The sequence below is a fragment of the Doryrhamphus excisus genome, chromosome 1, assembly GCF_030265055.1.
Source record: "Doryrhamphus excisus isolate RoL2022-K1 chromosome 1, RoL_Dexc_1.0, whole genome shotgun sequence".
Classification (NCBI taxonomy): Eukaryota; Metazoa; Chordata; class Actinopteri; order Syngnathiformes; family Syngnathidae; genus Doryrhamphus; species Doryrhamphus excisus.
Window position 1 is genome coordinate 20,606,334 of NC_080466.1, and position 19,478 is coordinate 20,625,811.

The window sequence follows — 19,478 nt, forward strand, 5'->3', positions numbered from 1 at the left end:
ATTAATATAACCTGATTAAAAACTTATTAACACCCTCCACTCTATAGATACTGTAGATTCCGTATCCTTAAATGCCTTTGGGATAATCAACGCCTCTGCCACTATACAGTAAGTCAAATTGTGCTGCACACTGTGCTAAATTGACAGCTGTTCTGAATATACTGTCGACCTAAATCCTTCTTTATAAAATGCATAAGTACTTATACTGTACACACACACATGCACACACCCACACACAAGTCTTTTACTGGAAATACAGTTTACAGTAAAATGGGTCTTTCATGTGCCCATCTTCCAAAGCAAGAGATGCCATCGGGCATAAAGCTGGCATGACTGATTGTCTCTTGTGCTGCTGTCCGTGTCTTTCACATTGATGCGCTTCCGGAGGCTTTCCGTGGGCACAAAGTACCAGTTTGGTACGCACACAAGCACACACATATAACCGCACACTTACAGATAACATCGTCATCATAAATAATATACAAATATAAGTCACAAAAATATACAACTTTTGTGTCAGTCCAACAAGTGGTGCTACATTTGCATCCATGCACACACACACACACACACACACACTCAAAAACTCACCTTAAACCTTTCTTTGTTTCAAGCAATCTCCAGAGCTTCCGTAAAGTCCTCGTCTCTATTAGGATTCGCCCCAGCAGTCCATTCTGTGATTTGGTCTCTGGTCTCTTCACAAGCAGAACCTCCTTTCACTTCTGCTGCTTGGTCACTGTAAAGTCCAAGATGAGTGAACAGAGAGCACACCCGTGCCAGACAACCCTGCACCCTCCCTGCCAACCAATTATCTGTCTGCAGTCCGCTGCTAGGTTGCCAAGATGAACATGATGATCTTCAACGGCACTTCAAGGCTAATTAGTCAAGTAAAGGGATCCACAGGCTCAGGATGCTGTGTGCCGCCGCTGCTGGTGAGTGAGAGATGATGTAGAGGGAAGGAAAGAGAGGGGGAGGGAGTGCAAGTGTGTGCGCATCTGCATGTCTGTGTGGGAGAGGAGAGGTGGAGAGAAGGGGGAAAAAAGGAGAGGGTGGGAAATGGGAATACGAGAATGTGACAGCGGGAGCAGAGACGGGGAGCATGAAACGGCCAGAGCGTGTGCCGAGTGAGGGATGCTGAGAGAGGAGGACCAAATGGTAGAGATCTGAATGTCTCGGAGAACCGTGGCTAAAATGGAAGACACGCTGCACTTCTAAAAACCCATTAAATCAGCACTGGTATACACCATGTATTACAAAACTCAACATAATACACATAAAAATACAAAATCGGTGTGACTCTCTGTACTGTATTATATCACATCAGCTGATGTGAGCAGTGTCAAGCAGTGTCCTTGCAGAACTAAAAGTAGGGCGCGCTCCGAAACCTGGTCTTAAATGGGTCATAGGCCTGCAAGTACAAGCACACCAGCAGTTTTTCCTACTTTTGTAGCACATTTGTAACTCATTTTTACTCAGCATATATTGTGAAACAGTTCACATCATGCATTCTAAATGAGGATTTTCCAAGTGTTGCCGAGTACGAAAGTAAAATAAAGTAAAATAAAGTAAAAACCCTCGGCCATCTCTGTTTGGAGTTTGCATGTTCTCCCCGTGCATGCGTGGGTTTTCTCCGGGGACTCCGGCTTCCTCCCACATTCCAAAAACATGCTAGGTTAATTAATCATTCATTCATTTTCTACCGCTTTTTCCTCACGAGGGTCGCAGGGGTCCTGGAGCCTATCCCAGCTGTCATTGGGCGAGATGCAGGGTACACCCTGGACTGGTGGCCAGCCAATCACAGGGCACATATAGACAAACAACCATTCACACTCACATTCATACCTATGGACAATTTGGAGTCGCCAATTAACCTAGCATGTTTTTTTGGAATGTGGGAGGAAACCGGAGTACCCGGAGAAAACCCACGCATGCACGGGGAGAACATGCAAACTCCACACAGAGATGGCCAAGGGTGGAATTGAACCCTGGTCTCCTAGCTGTGAGGTCTGCGCAGTAACCACTCAACCGCCGTGCCGCCCGCTAGGTTAATTAGCGACTCCAAATTGTCCATAGGTGAATGTGAGTGTGAATGGTTGTTTGTCTATATGTGCCCTGTGATTGGCTGGCCACCAGTCCAGGGTGTACCTGGCCTCTCGCCCAAAGACAGCTGGGATAGGCTCCAGCACCCCGGCAACCCTTGTGAGGATAAACGGTAGAAAATTACTTAATGAATGGATAGTATTAGTAGAGTTGTGTTGAAAAACTGAATCATCCAGTATTTAGAAAAAAAGTACCAGTCCCCTTTGTCACAGGACAATTTGTCACTTATTCCTGTGAGAATCAACAGTGGCATTAACAGGGGCTGTGTAAAAGGGGGAATATAGGATATGTGGGTTAATGAATGACGGGGTGACTTACATGAGATTTTACTCCAAACTTTCTTTCTGCTCCGTCACCAAAAACGAAATAAAATGAAAGAGCCTTTGTAGGGTCTATAATATATGCAGACCAACCTACAATGGCAAAGTACCTGTGTTTGATCCCAGGCTGTATGGTAATCCAAAACATATATCTACCTAAATTCGGGTTTGAGTCAAACAATATAAAAATAGCTGTTAAGGGTCAGTTATGTCCTAGAAATGTAGTAACCTTCTCAATGTGATTTTTTTGGCTAAGGCATAAATGAGACAAATATGAATAAATTAAGGAATGTCCAGTAATATCTGCTTGCCAATATTAGCCAATATTGGCCTAAAACTATTCATATCAGTTTCATTTTTTCTGCTGGTAATAATACCGGCGCGGGAGTGATGATGTGCGGCACATAGCAACAATCTTGCTAGCTCAGTATGTCCGACTTTCGATGTGTAAATATTTTGATATTAGTTTCAACTTTGGATTGTAAATATTAGGGCTGGTTAGGTTAACGCAGGCATGTCTTTTTAAATTTTGGGGCTAATAATACGCCATAGTCAACCACAAAAAAGCTGACCAATAGGATTCAGGTCAGGACTTTGACGAGGACACTTCGCCATTCGTGGATAATGGCTCTCACTGTGGTTCGCTGGAGTCCCAAAGCTTTGGTTAACAGACTGATGAAGCTCATCAATCTCAGTTATATTTTATAGATTTTGGGGCAATCACTTTTTACATCACACAGAGCCATGTAGGTTTGGATTCCTACCTTTCATTTCAAAACTGCATTTTGTATTCAGTTGTGTTGTCATTGACTAATATTTAAATTTGTTTGATGATCTCAAAGTGTGACAAAAAAGCAAAATAATAATAATAATAATAAATCACACCACTGTAGATTTACTTCCTACTTCCAGTATTTTAGTCTGTCCAGTCATTGTGTCCCATTCCATATTGCCATATTACCGCCTATGGACAATTTGTACTCTCCATTTAGTATAATATGCATATTTTTGGGATGTGGGCGGAAGCCGCAGTATCCAGAGAAAACCCACACTGCCCTCACAGTTCTAATCATACTGAATTAATATTCCTGCCGTCAGCCTCTCGTTTGCATTTAAAAAAAACCCAGTGGGTGTGAAAATAGAAAAAAAAAAAGTTTTATAAAGGAGCAGTTACGTTTAGCAACAAGTGACTATCCTATCTAAAATCTTAGAAGAGTCTGTTCCAGTGCATGTGTAAATCTGTATCGTCATAATATTAACATGTATATTTTGTGTCATCATGTCAAAGAATGCCGCCATAGCTGGTCAGTGTGTACATTCAAACAATATACCAGATACAATGATGCATTTAAATGCTTAGTGCAAATAACTTCTGTTGAGTGCTCACAGACCACTCGCAGCATATTTGCTTTTTTCCGTCGTCTGTTAAATGTGATCAAATCTTGTGTTGTCACAGATGACACACTGCAGTTCCCATGGTAACTCATGCTCATACACATTTCAAGAGCACATGCAGTGTAGCTGAAAGAAGTGCCACTTGAAAACAGCCTTGCACACAAGGGAAGCAAATGAGCAAAATTTTGGGGAACTGAGAGCACGAATGAAATCAGTTGAGATGCCGGAGCCCCTTGAATTAAATGTTTTTCAATGACTTTCAATCTACTACGCTCTCGAAAAAGCTCAACGGCCTCATCAGAACAGTTTCGTAGTCCATTGGATTTTGCCTCATTCATGTTCCTTTTTTCTTCCGTATCAGTGTCTAATGGGAACATCTCATCTATTCCGTTAATATGTGTTAAAAATAGTTGATACATTTCTGTATCATTATTGCTTATCTAATCTGAAATGAGTCCTATAACAGTCAGTGATATATTTAGTATCTAATGTATATAACTATGAGTGTGCACAGTTATTTGGTAGCGATATTCCAAATTCCCCACACAAATATTTATTTAAAAAACAAGTCGAAAATAACCTTTATATAAAATGTTGGCCTTTCAAGCAGATTCACCAACCAATATAGCCAACCTACTTTTCAACAACTACCATCCTTCTGCTGAGTTTCTTAATCAGTTCATGGTCAAGTTTCGCTGAAGCAGCAATCACAGGCTCCCAGATACTGTTCAAAGAGGCGCATTATCTTCACTTGGTGTAAATCTCACGTTTGAGCCTAGCACACAAATTCTCATAAGGCTTCAATCATGTGAAGAAGGGGGCCAGGTCATTATTATTATGTGTGAGGCTTTTGCTCGTTAGCCAAGCAGTGGACTACTTTGATGGTTGTGAAGGAGCTTTCTGCTGCATAAAGATCACGGCCTTCCATAATGTTGCAGACTCCTAGTTGTGCATTAGGTTTGGGGGTGTATTATCAGTGAAATGTCAGTCATCTTCAATGCAAAAAGTTCAAACGCCATGTTGGCTACTGGCCAGAAGTGATGCCTTGTGATCAAGGAAGATTCTCATTTTATTGGTGCATATAAACGTTGATAAATTTTGATGTTTCAGATGTCTTATTTAGTAGAGGTAGTGTGTCAGCCTTCTTTTCCCACAGATTAAAAGTTTCCAGGTGTCTTAATAAAATGTTGGTTGCATGCGTTGGTCAGAATACGGCCAGTATCTTAAACAGCACTGTTCAGAGCAGCAGGTTTTTGAGCCTCTGTTCCCCCGCCATCCGCTACTGCAGGCTGTGCCAAGGTACACCAGGTCACGAGTAAGGAAACTCAGTGTCAGAGTCGTCTTATGTAAATTAGACCAGACAATAATGTGAATGTAGGGCCAAAGTCTGGAGCGGTGGCGCTCAGGAGAAGTCGGACATCTGGCGTTGCCTCCAACCTTGCCGGTCCAAGGAGGAGCACTCATTGTCGGAGACACTTTGTCAGAGGCACTGTTGGTGCTGTGGAGCTCAGAAGCCGGATGTGAGGGCGCTGCATGGACGCACAGCATGTCCGACATTAACACACCTTTCCCGACAAGAGCACGCTGCCAACAGTTTGGCAGATATTTCACATTAATGTTCACAAAAACAGTCCTGTTGACAGATAAAAATATTTTTCTCTTGCTGGAAATCGCCAAATATGATATTCATTCATTCATTTTCTACCGCTTTTCCTCACGAGGGTTGCGGGGGTGCTGGAGCCTATCCCAGCTGTCTTCGGGCGAGAGGCGGGGTACACCCTGGACTGGACTGGTCGCCAGCCAATCACAGGGCACATATAGACAAACAACCATTCACACTCACATTCCTACCTGTGGACAATTTGGAGTCGCCAATTAACCTAGCATGTTTTTGGAATGTGGGAGGAAACCGGAGTACCCGGAGAAAACCCACGCATGCACGGGGAGAACATGCAAACTCCACACAGAGATGGCCGAGGGTGGAATTAAACTCGGGTCTCCTAGCTGTGGGTGGGCCAAATATAATAACTTATGAGATTGTTTCGTAAACAGAGAGGCAGAGCTTGGAGGAGGGCAGAGAGTGTATCGAGCCTACATCCACGCCCATAAAGAAATCTGTGACATCATAAAAGAACAGTTGCCCACAATGCCCTCTGAAACCGAGCGTTTTGAGCCAAAAGATTCTATTGTTTGGGATGAAAAAAATGACAACAAAAATATTCCTAGCAATACATAATAACTGTATGCTGTGTACATGTCACAATGATACTTGATATACTTTGTACCCTCACTTTAGAATTCCAATTTATTTGTGCATGCTACACAAACTGAGTATGTGCTCTGTGTGCAGGGTGCAGTACAGTCAGACAAACACACACACACACACACACACACACAAGCAAACAAAGGGCAGCGTTTAGAAGCTTCTGGTCCTCGTACGCATGGACACCCAGGTACAAAAGCACAAGCTCACTGCATTGTTAATGACAAAAAGCACTACTAACAAATCCCCAACCAGACATACGCACGCGCAAGAGAAAAAGTGAGGGACTGCGCTGTCATATTGTTAAGAGATAGCCATGTGATGTGAGCATGTCTGTTTGCGTTCACGAGGAAGACCATCTCATGTCATCAAGGGAAATCAGAAGTAGGCCGAGCCAGTGGCTGTGCTCATTTCATACACCGTCACTGTGAATCTCCGCCAAGAACAATGTAGCTTAATACAGCCATGCTAATATATTTCATTGATAGAGAACATATGCAAAGACTGGCGAAGAGCTGAGTAAATATGATTGATTTAAATGCGATTGTTTAAAATGCCAGTTTAAAAGGTCTCTACCCGTGATTTGAAAAGGAATCAGTCATGCCAAGCATAAATGTAACAATGCTTCATGAAATATGTTATATATTAACTATTATACAGTATATGGCTTTGGTTTGTCATCCATCCATTTTCGATACTGCTTGTCCTCATTATGGTTGCAAGTGAGTGGCGCCTATCCCAGCTGACTTATGCGTGACAGACAAGGTACACTCAGAACTGGTTGCCAGTCAATCAATTGCTGTCACTCATTCAAAACATTTGCTTCTGCAGGATCAATGTTAGTATTTCATAAGCATATTGTATGACTAATTTATGTGGTTGAGCAGCTGTTACGGGGAGACATTCTTTTCAAATAAATGAGCCGCTCCCACTCAAATCAAATGAGATTAAATGGTACATTTCTCTCAAAATTCAGCAAATTCCTCATAGACGCCTCGTGCAACACTGGATAGTGAATTATAATCATAATAATAATACGTTTTATTTGTATAGCGCTTTTTTTTTCTTCAAAACACTCAAAGACGCTTTACAGAAAAAATAGAGTTGAATAAAAGCAAGTAAACAGAGTAAAAGATACATTAAAATAGAACATTCATTCATTATACACAGCTAAAACATGGGTAAAAGCGGGTCACAGCAGTCAGGTATAAAAAGTTAGACACTAAAAACAGATGTGGTATTGTACGTTTAATTTTTTCAAAATAGGTGAGTCTGTAAATATAGCATGCGACTCTTGCTAACTCATCCAGCACAACTACGTATTTCATAGCTGATATTCATATTCAAGGACCAACATGTCTATTTATGATCGCAGTAGGTTTTCATGGGCCAGGGAATAAGAACCCAAGTCATGTAATAATTAACTAAATAATATAATTCAATAATACAATAGAGTGGAGTCACGTGAGCTGTGTTTCCAACAGCACTGGACTGTCAGTGCTCAATTACTTTATAATGCGCACTACCGCCACCTAAAGGACAGGAGTAGAAGTTGTGCCTTGATTGAATTTATTTTTTACTTTACAAATCAATCAAAATTCGATCTTTTACATACTGATAGGATAGGATATGACTAAATTCAGTGATCAATAGGGATTTAATTTGACTGATTAACATGACGATTAGCTAAAGAGTTAGTGAAAGTTAACAGCTGTTGTTTACTATTTCGTATCGTTTAGCAGCCAGCCTTCCGCCATGATGGCCATGATGGCGTTAGTTCAAGCAAGCAGAGCATCCCCAAATTGTTGTTCGCTGCAGCCGAGCATTGTTGGTAACACGAATCCGCCTGCCTGTGCTGTGAGGAGGAGTCAGAGGGCCGATTCACACACACTCACCACCGGAGTCAGGTAACCGCCGTCTGGCTTCCTCCTCTCTCTCTCTCTCTCTCTCTCTCTCTCTTTCACACACACACACAAACACGCCTGAAGAGAGTGCTTGTATCTCGGGTGTGTTTTTGTCGTTTTTACCGATGTCGCCACCAAACTTCCCAGTCAACTTTCTACATCTTTAAGTTGGAGAAAGTTGACTCAGGTGTTCAGGAAACGTCATCGTCGTTTTATACCAAAACATTGTTTTTATTTCCGCTTGTGTTTTGTTCTTTAACTCCTCGCTGGTTTGGACTGTACAGTGTCAAGCTATCCAGGTGAGTGTACATTCACTTTTGATATTTAATGTGTTTTAAAGCTGTATTCCTATGTTGTTATTATTATTGTATACATTATTGAAAGGGTTGCAGCTGCAGAAAGTGAGCCCAGACAGAAGTTGTTTGACCTGAAGAGTTAAACTGGGATTAAAGTGTCACTTTTGTTTTCTAAACCTCAAACCTGACCTGAATTATGCAAACGTCACTCTCACTCATGATGCAAAAAGTCATTCCACTTGTGCCTGTGTTTAACAGTAGTCTGTTGATTTTGTGTCAGAGTGCCAGGAACTCTTAAAGTTTGCAAGTGTGGCTTTTGAACACTTATGAGTCATAAAGTTCAAAAGCCTCAAGTCTACAAGCTATTTGTGACACCTTTATGATGCGGTAGTTTAAAAAGCAGGGTTATCTTCCGTCACTTTCAAGCAGTAGCATCTTACACTATATATGCATGGTATTGAGTTCCATTACATTAACCACACACTTGTTTTCAGGCTTTACTGACTCACATAGGTTTGCTTAATGGCAACACTATTGCTACACCTGGACACCTATTCTTGGTCTGCAAAGTTAATTTGTGAGAAACCTCATTTGATCAATGCATCAAACAAACGCTGCTTTGCATGCAACAGCGAATGTTGATTTATAAGCAAAGATTCCTGCAGGAGCTTCTCAAATGCTGTTGCTTCTGTCAAGCTCCAGACAGAAGAGGCTTTAGGCTTTTGCTTCCAGGGGAGTGTCACCCCCTTTGGGTGTTTTTACATTAGAAGAGCCTTGTACTTGTATTGCCATTTTTAGAAAGGTTTGTCATATACCGTATTTTCTGGACTACAAGTCGCTACGGAGTAGTCACACAAGTCACACAAGGCCAAAAATGCATAATTAGATAGACATAAGTCGCACTTTTTGCTACTACTTGACCAAAACAGACATTACGTCCTCTTGGAAGGCAAGTTCTAACAAGAAAAGAATATAGAACAGGCTGTATAGGTGTAAGATATGCTAACACAATGGTTATATTGTGTTATTGTGTATGGTCATATCACCTCTTACTTTGGTACATGATAAAAAAAAATAAAAATAAAAATATTAGGAAAGCAGGAAGTGAACAAATGTAACAGTTACTGATTGTAAAAGTACCAGATGGAGGGGTAGGATTTAATAAGCTTTGCTTCTTCCTACTCCTTTTTTGACACGTGGAACTGTGAACTGATTATGGGATGCACTCAATTGTAATCTGATGTATGTTCAAATGAAATATTACCATTATCATTCAGCTACACAAAATATAAACATGAACAGAAAAGGTGTCCAGTGTTTATGTAACATACACTTTTATCATTTATAAGTCGCTCCGGAGTATAAGTCGCAGGAACAGCCAACCTATGAAAAAAAGTGCGACTTATAGTCCGGAAAATACACTTAAATGGCAATGATGTCAGAACAAACTAGTTAACAGTGCTTCTGGTGGTTGAACTCTTATTTTCCCTCGTTTACTTCAATCAAACAATAATTTCCACACAGAATCAATAATTAAAACAAAGAAAGAGATGCTCTATATGCAAATCAATGAGTATTGGCCTGCATTTAAAAATCTCAGATATTGGCACTCCGTTACAGGCAGTCGATTCCAGACTCCGCTTCAGCAGGTCTGTCCAGCAGACGTGATCACAACAGTGTTTAACGTGGAGTAGCAGTTAAGGCCGTGTATATTTTCTCTTGAAGTCCACAAAAGTTGTTGCAGCTGAGTGTAAACAGCCCTTTAGGGGGTGAGGTTTCAATGAGATGGTGAATATAGAGAATCCAGCAAAATGTGTGAAAGAAAACTCTCCATTGCCGATTTGCTGCACTGTAAATCTTCATTATCCTTAAAAAGACATCATACAAATTGAACCGCAGCTGCTGACTCAGACAGTTCAAGGTTCGACAAAAAAGAAGCAGCCATGCTTCAAATGTTGTAAATGATTTGTGATGCCTAAATTCATCACAAGGCATCGGGGGAACTTTGCCCTGCTTGTTTTTCCTCACAAACAGTCAGCCTTTTTTTCTTGAATAGACAGTCATGAGATTATAGTTCTTTTTTTTTGTCGCACATTCCTTTGATTTGTGAGTGTGACGTAACCTTGGTTCATTGGTGTTCCTTCTTCAGGGAGCACCTTCAGGCTGTGTTTATATTCCTGCTGATGTGGAGAGAATATTTGCAGATGACAATGTCATATTGACTGAACATCTTGTTAGATGAATATGATAGTTATGTGAAAATATAGCACACTCAATGGTGGAACTGTTGTACACAAAACAGTGAAAGTTCGAGAAATGATGCGTGGCTAGTTCCCTGTGCTATTATGTTTTATGACGAATGCACCACTTGGTGGCGCTGTTATTTAATCTAAAAGTTGGACTGCACAAGTTGGATTGACTTGAAATTTCTCACACATCCGAATGCGATCATACTTTTGGGTGCTTGGTCGAATCGCCACCTAATTTGGTACACGCTGACAAGCTCATGCTTGTGAGATTCCAACAACATTTTTTGAAAAATAAAATGTTTTAAATTAGGACACCCCATAGTGTTCAAATCCCGATTCCACCACTTAGCCCATCCCCTTTGTCTGACCCCTACATTTCAGAAATGGAGCGCCACTTGATTCTCATTACATCATCTTTTTGCCACTTGCTGGCTGTGACGTAGGCAGATGAGACAAATAAATTCTTCATAATAAATGTTTCCTACCATAAAGAAAGGTGCATACATACATTTATACATTATTTCTTTGTAATACAGCCTACCGGCGAACACCGTTTTTTAAAATAACACAACAGCAGCCCATATTTTGATTCAAGATTATTGTGTCTGTTGTAAGATAATTCATACCTGCAATGAAATTGTGGTGTTCTGGAGATCAAGTCTGGTGTTTGTGCTGGTGTCACTGAACATTACAGTAACTAGTAACTATTATTATTGACATCTAGTGACCGGTGTAGAATACTACAGTACCTAGCACTTCTTTAAATGGGTCTTCTGAATGCCTTGTATTTTGTATATGCTCTTTCAGCCAATTTTATGCTTGAAAATGCTTAAATTTAGGCCAAGAATACATATGAATGAATCATTTATTGACTAGTATACGTATATTTGAAAACAAGTGATAGAGCAGTGACTGTATTTATCTCCATCTGTCTGCAGCACCATTGCTGAATTCTTCTGTCTGCCTTCCACTTTGAAAACATCTGCTCTTGTGCTGTTGTTATGATGTAGCTTTTGTTTAAATGTGTGCTGCACCTTAGCCTCACATTGACGGGGTATCCGTCTATGCTGCTGTTGTATTGACAGATGTCAGATTCATATCGGATGTATCTTCATTTGGAAGAGCCTGATTCAGAGCTGAGGATATCGAACTGCATTAATTTTTCTCTTTTGGCTGCCATGATGCATATCAAAATCGGGACACTCGGGAGCAAAAAGTCAGACACGTGAACCTTGAAGTGTAAATCCGGGCTAAGACGTAATTTATTTTTTTTTTAAAAAAGGGGATATTCTGACTGAAAAGGGAGATGGAGGGAGATTTTGGAACCAAAATCCGATGTGGCAGGAAGGAGAGATGAAATTCACCTCTTACACTAACTTGTCAAACTGGTTGATGGACGGATTTTCAGGAAGAGAGAAATTCCTCACTTCAGCAATGCTCTTGGTGTATCTCTCCGGCTCCATCCACAGTTGGTGATATTGGACTATCTCATCTCTTTTCCATTATGAGCAACATCATGACTGTAGCAGTTTTACACTTTGCAGTCTTTCGTAAAAATAGCATGTTGTTGTTTCTAATGCTAAGAGTCCACTGGGCCGGCACCAGTTGGTGCCAGTTCGCGCCAAAGATTATGTGATTGCCGCGTAGTGGCTTGCTGTGGCGGCGAATTATGTTCGCTTGGCATGTTGCCATGATGCCCTTAATTCAACGCCACAGCCACTACACGGCAATCACATAATCTTTGGCGCGAACATGATGCTAGGGAGTCCACTGGGCCGGTAGCAGTTGGTGTCAGTTCATGCTAATGTAATTTGCTGTGGCACCTAGTAGTGTCGCCAATAAGGTGCCTCGTGGCGTGCAGTGGCTCAAACTGCCTCCCAAATGACTTGTGGTGGCTCGTAACAGCGGCAAAAATTGAGTTTGGCGGCAAAAAAATTTCAAATTTCAAAATGTGTAAAATCTTCATCGTGCCGATTGCTTGATGCAAGTGTCCACCAAGTGGAACCAAATGTTGCTTATTGGAATCCACTGGAATGTAATGGTGCAAACAATCCACCAATTGGAATCCACTGAAATGTAATGGCGCAAACAGCCCGCCTATTGGAATTCACTGGAATGTAATTGCGCAAACAATCCGGACTATTGGAATCTACTAGAATGTAATGGCACAAACAATCCGCCTATTGGAATCCACTGGAATGTAATGGCGCGAGTCAAGTTGTGCCAATGATAAGAGGTCCAAGATGTGTTGTAGAACAATGTGGTCGAGTCTTCCTTTTGGCGAATTTTAAGATCCATTGTACAAAGCCCAGTGCACCTACACAAAGTTGTTTTGCACTATCCTGGAAATGCCAACGATCCAAGGACTACTAGAATGTCCCGAGCAATTGGCTCAATGACCATTTTAGCATTCCATCCAAACTGTGTTTAAAGATCGCACAAAATCCCTTGGGTCACTTCTGTTATTATGAATGAACCAGAGATTCCAAGGACAATGGCCTTATTTGTGTACAGTTGACAGTAGGTGTGGTGAATAATAACTCCATCATACCAGGACTCATGAGCCTCACTATTATTTTTCACTATGCCTTCAGTCGGTGTACACATGATGTAGGCTTGTGCTTGATGATTGTGTCCATAAAGTATGAAAACGGTCTAGAACTGAAAGTACATCATTTTGAAGTACGTAAAAAAAAAAGAAAGGTCATGTATAGCCACAACACAGGAGGGAATCCAGATATCATTAATGATGGATACACATGCTTAAAAAAAATCTAATCAATTGTTGAAGTTGTTGAAATGTATGATTTTATATTTATCATCGATTTTAGTCTTGGGGGCAATCAAAGACTGCCTGTATTATTTAAAATTGCCCTGTATTTACCTGCTAACAAAGAAATGATTCTGAGTCTGAGATTGTATTCATGCCTTAACATGAAAGTGCGAACTGTCCTCTGATGTTTGCTTTGCAAGGACAGCGTGTGTGTGGAGAAAACACACTTTCATTTGCAATTATCTGTTGATTTAAAGTCTCAGATGTCCTGTTGAAGTAGAGAGGGTGGAGGATGGAAAAACATTTAACACGTTCTGTTTACTCTGTTGTTCTGACTCTGCTATCCTCTTGACCTTCTTTTGACACCGACTGCAATGTATTGAGCCAACAGACAAAGATTAGACTGTAAGGACGTATTGTGTGATTGTGAAGGTGATCAACTTTCTTTGTCGTTAACGTTGCATTCTGGAGTCCTGGGACTTGTATCACAAGTTAATTCTGGGACTTCGAAGGTTGAGCATGTGGATACGGAATTATTTAGAATGTTCTGTTGTAGTAGGTAACTGCCAGGCTGCAATTTTTGGTTTTGTTTTTCTTCGCTCTTGTCGGCATTGTTGTTGTTTTCCCGCTTCATCAACCAAACCTCCGCTTGAATATGCTTTTGGTGACACGCCCCAAATACAACAATGGAGCATATAATCAGACCAAATTTTGTACCGGATGTTAAAGGCAAGTTGCCAGCAAGCTTTCTCCTGCTACACATCTTCCCAACATTGATGTGGGACGCTGTTTTCCTCATTTTACCGGACTTTGTTGGCCTTTGCTTGCAGGATGTACAAAATAAATATCCTTCTTTTGTGTCTTAGTATTTGTTAAGAATTTCATTTTCCGTTTACGGAGACATGCGGCATTCATGAAACATATGATTATGTTGAGGAGAATTCTGTTGTGGAGATCCTGGTGAGTTCAACCCAAGTTTTTGGAGGCTTTTGCTCCTTAAACAGCTTTGTATTGACACTGCATTAAGTAAATCATACTGACAACATTTTGGGCTGGGTAGAGTAACTGTGAGCAGAGAATACTCTTTGGTTAAGAAGATCATGACTTCCTGTTCTTCAGCTGTACCTCAATAATCAGTCTTGGCTTTGGTTTTATTTATTTGGTATTCAATCCAAATCCATGTGTTAATCCATCGGTCAACTTGGGAACCCGTGTGGCACGTTCAGTGGTCAATATTCTAAATTACTGAAATAAATCAACTTTTTGGTCATATTTTAATTAATCAAGAAGCACCGGCATACTCCTAGCTCCCTGCTACAATTGTTAAAATATTAGGAAACATAATGTATGTCCAGGATATAGAATAGAATTCTATTCTGTCCAGAATGGGAAGGCACTAATGTATTAATGCATTATGCTCGATGAATTACAAAATGACCAAAACGTTGACTTATTAGAGAATTTAGATCAGCCATTGACGGGGCAAGTCCCAAATATTGACTGCTCGATCCCAATCGATGGGTTGGTGTTCCCTGCTTTAGCTATTGGTATTAATGTTTATATGACGTAAATGTTTGATGTAACTGCTGGGTTTAAAGGTCATTTTGGTACACAAGTTTTTTTTTTTTTCCCTTTATTTCGACTATGCATAATATCGGTAGCAATTTGTCCTTCACCAGACACTAAATTGGGGGTGTCATCAGTCTAATTTGTTCAGGGGTGGTGTGGAATGTCCTCTCCATGTTTGTCCTCAAAGATAATTGGGAAGGAGGAAAGTTAAATATTGGCTTGCCTGAGTTTCAGATGTTTTTTTTTTTTTTACGTGACCAGATTAAAACGAATGCTCATAGATGACCACAATGTATCCCACAGACTATACTCTTACTGTTAACTGTACCGTAAGAATTGTTGAAAAAATAAATAAAAACTCTCAATGTCAGCCCACTGATGTCATATGGCATCAACAAAGTGACATTTACGTTATTGACGCAATCGACGTAATGAGCACCTCCTGTATTTGAGTATGTATGTATAGTATGTTGATTCTTTGCTGTAAAGAGAGCAACATCTTGTGGCTCCCAGCACACAAGCCTACAGGCTTTTGATACACTGACAATAGTGCAAATGGGCTGAGGGCAGATTACACTAGCGCTGCATTCTGCTCCAAACCTGTTTGACAGACATTCTCACACATACAAATACTGCAAACGGGAACAAAGTCACCACAAGTGAAACACTGGTGCAGAGAGAACGATTACCGACAAGTTTAATGTGTTCACGTGTGCTCATGTGGCGTTCAAAAACTGATTAAGAACAACTCAAAAAATTTAATTACTGCAACTTAAGTGATCGTGAGTGGCAAACTGTACTTAAAAAAAGTCCCATCATTCACAGTCAGACATGAACACATCTTTCTCGTTTCTGTGCAATATAAATATTGAATACTGCTAGCATGTGGCAGCTAATCTTATAATAATAGCTATATATAATATATAGTATAATAGCTTATTGTCATAGCCTGTTATAGTTTGTACATAGATCTGTCCATTTTTCTACATTTACTTACTACTAAGGTACTTATAAAATTGCACTTCTGGTTGGATGCTAACTGCATTTTGTTGCCCTGTACCAGTGACATGAGCAATAACAATAAAGTTGAATCTAATCTAATCATACACGTCGTGGTATTCACCTCGTCTGCCTATAGAACCCTCCTATTAAAACCCATCATCTCACATTTCTCTCTTGTTTAATCACTCTCAAAGTTTGAATTTTGTTTGAATTTTAATGATCATCCTCCTAGGTTGGACATAAAAAATTATGAAATGACTCACATATATCATGCATTGTTCTGGTGCCGTTCGGCTGTGGTGTTTTTGTATCCTCGTTAAAGGATATTGCTCCTATAGTAGTATTTTACTCCTCCTTGTCGTTGTGAACTGTAAATTTATTTCCAGTTTTCCATAAAGGCGCCCTACATTTGCGTAACTTCTACTTTCCTGAAGCATGTACAATCGCTAGCAAACAGCTAACGATCATACAACAGAAAACAGTGTTGCATGAAGGAGATTGGCTGTAGACCATTGTCAACATCAGAATACCGAACACCATGGGCGGGTTCTCCCTTAGCCAATCAGGACTGTTGCAGCTTTGTATTGAGCTGGCTAGACATGAATTTCAATTTGTAAATGTTTTAAGGCAGTTAAAAGTACAATTACATGGAGGAGTTACAATAATATTTAATATTTAGTACACAAAATAGTTAGGATTGAATCAACAGTGCCTCTGCTGTTGGTATAACATTAATATTTGTCTCAAGAGCCTGTTTATTAGCACCAAACATAAGCAAAATACAGTATATCATCTCTGTCACTTGTTTGCTCCACTTTTGAGAATATAATCCTCGCTTTTGAAGTTTTGGGTTCATGGACATGATATCACGTCTGACTTGCCCCTAGTGAAATGGTCTCGCTACATGTATCTGCCCACCACTTCACCACAGGACAGCGTAAAAAAAAGTCTTAAAATTAAGCCTGGAGCTCTGTCAACTCTAAGCTACAGAATCAAGGGTAGATTTTGGCCAGCACACATATTGTGGGACCTTTAAAATTACTAAAACTTGTATAATATGGGACCTTTACTGTCAGTGTTTGTGTATGTCCATGTCCAGACAAGTAAGCATGGTGACATAGTGGTGTGAGCTTCATGTGCGTCACTGAGGTTTCTCTAGTGAAGCGACAAAACGAATGTATCGCATCCTCAAGTACCTTGTCGAGACTTGTCAGAACAGTCACCAAAGTCGCCGTCTTTGCAACACGCCGTCGTTTTGAAAGCTCTTGCCCTTTCCTGTGTTTTCCATGCGCATGATGTCTATTTTACCCTCAATTGTTGTTGCTTACTTGTGTTTGCAAATTTAATTCAACCTATTTCCTGATTAGATTAGTCAGCAATTGTATGAGCGCTGTGTGACTCTTTTTGATTCTCTTTGTTTATTTGATGGTATCAAACTGAGATAAGACACAGTTTGTACTTGTTGTAATTGTTTAGATTAGAACGACATGAGTGATAATTCACAAAACGGCACGGTTTGTAAATCTGAAGGTGAACCGCTGTAGTGACCTTCAGTCACTGTTTCCAGACAAATTTGCCTTTAGTCATGCTGTCTGAGTGCCCCATGAAAATACTGCAAGCTTGTAATCCCTATTCATTGGCAGAGCGGAACAACAAACACACACACACACAGCATTCCTTGTCGCATTTAAAAGACAATGTTCATGTTCTTATCGTATGTGGCTTGACTGTCTATACACAAACTTTAAGGGATTAAGCGACAGACATGATGGTCCATAAATGCCAAAGCATTTAGAAGTCGGGACCTTTAGTTGACTCACCATTTTAGCACTTTACTTATTGGTAAGTATCACTTATTCAAATTAAATTGCTCAGCTAAACAGTGACTCCCCTCCCCTCATCTTCAATCGGCATTAACCTCCATTCTTAAAAACACAAAAAATCTCCAAAATAACTAGGTGACACATGTCCTGCACGTCTGCGGAGTTGCTTCGTTGGCCGTGCAACAAGGCAGACACTGTCGGCGGTTCTCTTGGCCCCAGTGTCAAGGTGCGGTGCATCTGTTTTTGAACACTTCAATATCCGCTATTTATGATGGGGTCTCAAGCACGCGGCCCGCGGGCCAAATGTGGCCCGCAGGACACTAGTTTGAGGCCCCCGCCTTGATATGAAAGTTTAATGTTAGTGCGGCCCGCGCAAGTTTGATATGGATGCTGTATGGTATCATGTACCCAGAAAAAATGATTACGTTTGATTAATGTTCATGTTAAAGGTTAAATAACTGTTAATAGTTATCCTCCCTATCCGTGTGGAAGTGGTAAGTTTTTGGCTATTTAAGTTTAAAGGAAGTAACTTGAAGGCTACCGTTTAGGTCGCTAGCTCTCTAGTTTGCGAGTTCGCATGTGTCTCAAGACCCTGCAGTTGCGCAATATGTTGTAAATAAAACAAGTATAAATGTGACTATAGTCGTGTTTTGTCATGTCTACAGGGCTCTAATAATGCTTTGTTAATTTTAATATGAAAAAAATAATTTGTCTACCCACCAACTCTATGTGGTTTCTTAAGTTTTTATTATTATTATTATATTTATTTATTACTGATTGATTGATTTTCTTTATTCTTGATTTGTTTATTTATTTTTCATCTTATTTTGTGTAGAAAAATAAAAAGTAAGATATTTGAGAACAGTGGAATGTTTTATCAGAGCTTTTATTGTAGAAAATCGAAACCAAAGCAAAGTTTATTCATTTTTCTGTTTTTAATAAATGCGTTTTGTTTTTGTTTTTTTTTTAAACCTGATGCGAACCAGTCTCGCCCAGACCCTAGCTCCAATGGCCCCCAAGTAAATTGAGTTTGAGACCCCTGCGCTAAGGTCTCGGGGCGGCATGGCTCAGGTGGTAGAGTGGTCGTCTCCAAACCTGAAGATTGCGGGTTTGATCCTCCGTCCGTCCGTCCGTCCATGATCATGCATCATGCCCAAGAATACTTGGTCCATGATCATGAATCATGCCCAAATATCCTTGGGCAAGATACTGAACCCTCAGTTGCTTCTGTTGCTGTAGAAGTCAGATGTCATCAGTAGGTAAATATGCTTTGAGCGCCTTGGAGGTGACTTTACACTTTACAACAAGGTACACAAAAGCAACTATTGAGCAACTAATAACTAAGGTACATACAGTAAATTTAGAGTAGTTACTGAGGAACTAATGAGTATTGGTTAGAGTTAGGTAGACTTGTTTTTCATTAACTAGTGTAATTTTGCTGACAACTCACATTACATAATTTATGTTGATGGTTCAAACCCTGTGAGGTATATTTTACTTTTTAAATTGCCATTCTATACCATCAATGTACATGTACATGGCCGAAAAAAATCAAACATTAACTCGGTAACATGCACAAGGAGCAATGTATCTGCAATTCAAATATTGCATGCAACATCACTGGGTTTTATTGAAAGTGCATTTCAAAACCGAGTCAAATTATAAAAACCATCAGATAGCGTCTCCATAGAAGCGGAAAGACAATATAAAGCATGCGCGGAAATAACATTAACCGTTAAAACTGGAACACCATGTTCATCACACTTAGCGAGCCAAGATGACTAATT

General features: G+C 40.2%; 2 protein-coding genes across 4 annotated transcripts in view; one reads left to right on the forward strand and one right to left on the reverse strand.

Moving 5' to 3' along the window:
* The window catches only part of LOC131141404 (phospholipid phosphatase-related protein type 5-like), a 67,391-nt gene extending 66,429 nt beyond the window's left edge, over positions 1-962 (reverse strand). The window contains exon 1 of one of the 2 annotated variants that reach the window (XM_058091595.1): positions 589-962. The gene's annotated coding sequence lies outside the window, so the exon portion shown is untranslated. The remainder of the gene's footprint in view (positions 1-588) is intronic. The other variant, XM_058091596.1, reaches the window with a different exon arrangement.
* A 6,866-nt stretch (positions 963-7,828) lies between these two features.
* The window catches only part of palm3 (paralemmin 3), a 38,287-nt gene continuing 26,637 nt past the window's right edge, over positions 7,829-19,478 (forward strand). The window contains exon 1 of one of the 2 annotated variants that reach the window (XM_058091594.1): positions 7,829-7,982. The gene's annotated coding sequence lies outside the window, so the exon portion shown is untranslated. Of the gene's footprint in view, positions 7,983-8,010; positions 8,279-19,478 lie in introns of those variants that run through there. The other variant, XM_058091593.1, reaches the window with a different exon arrangement.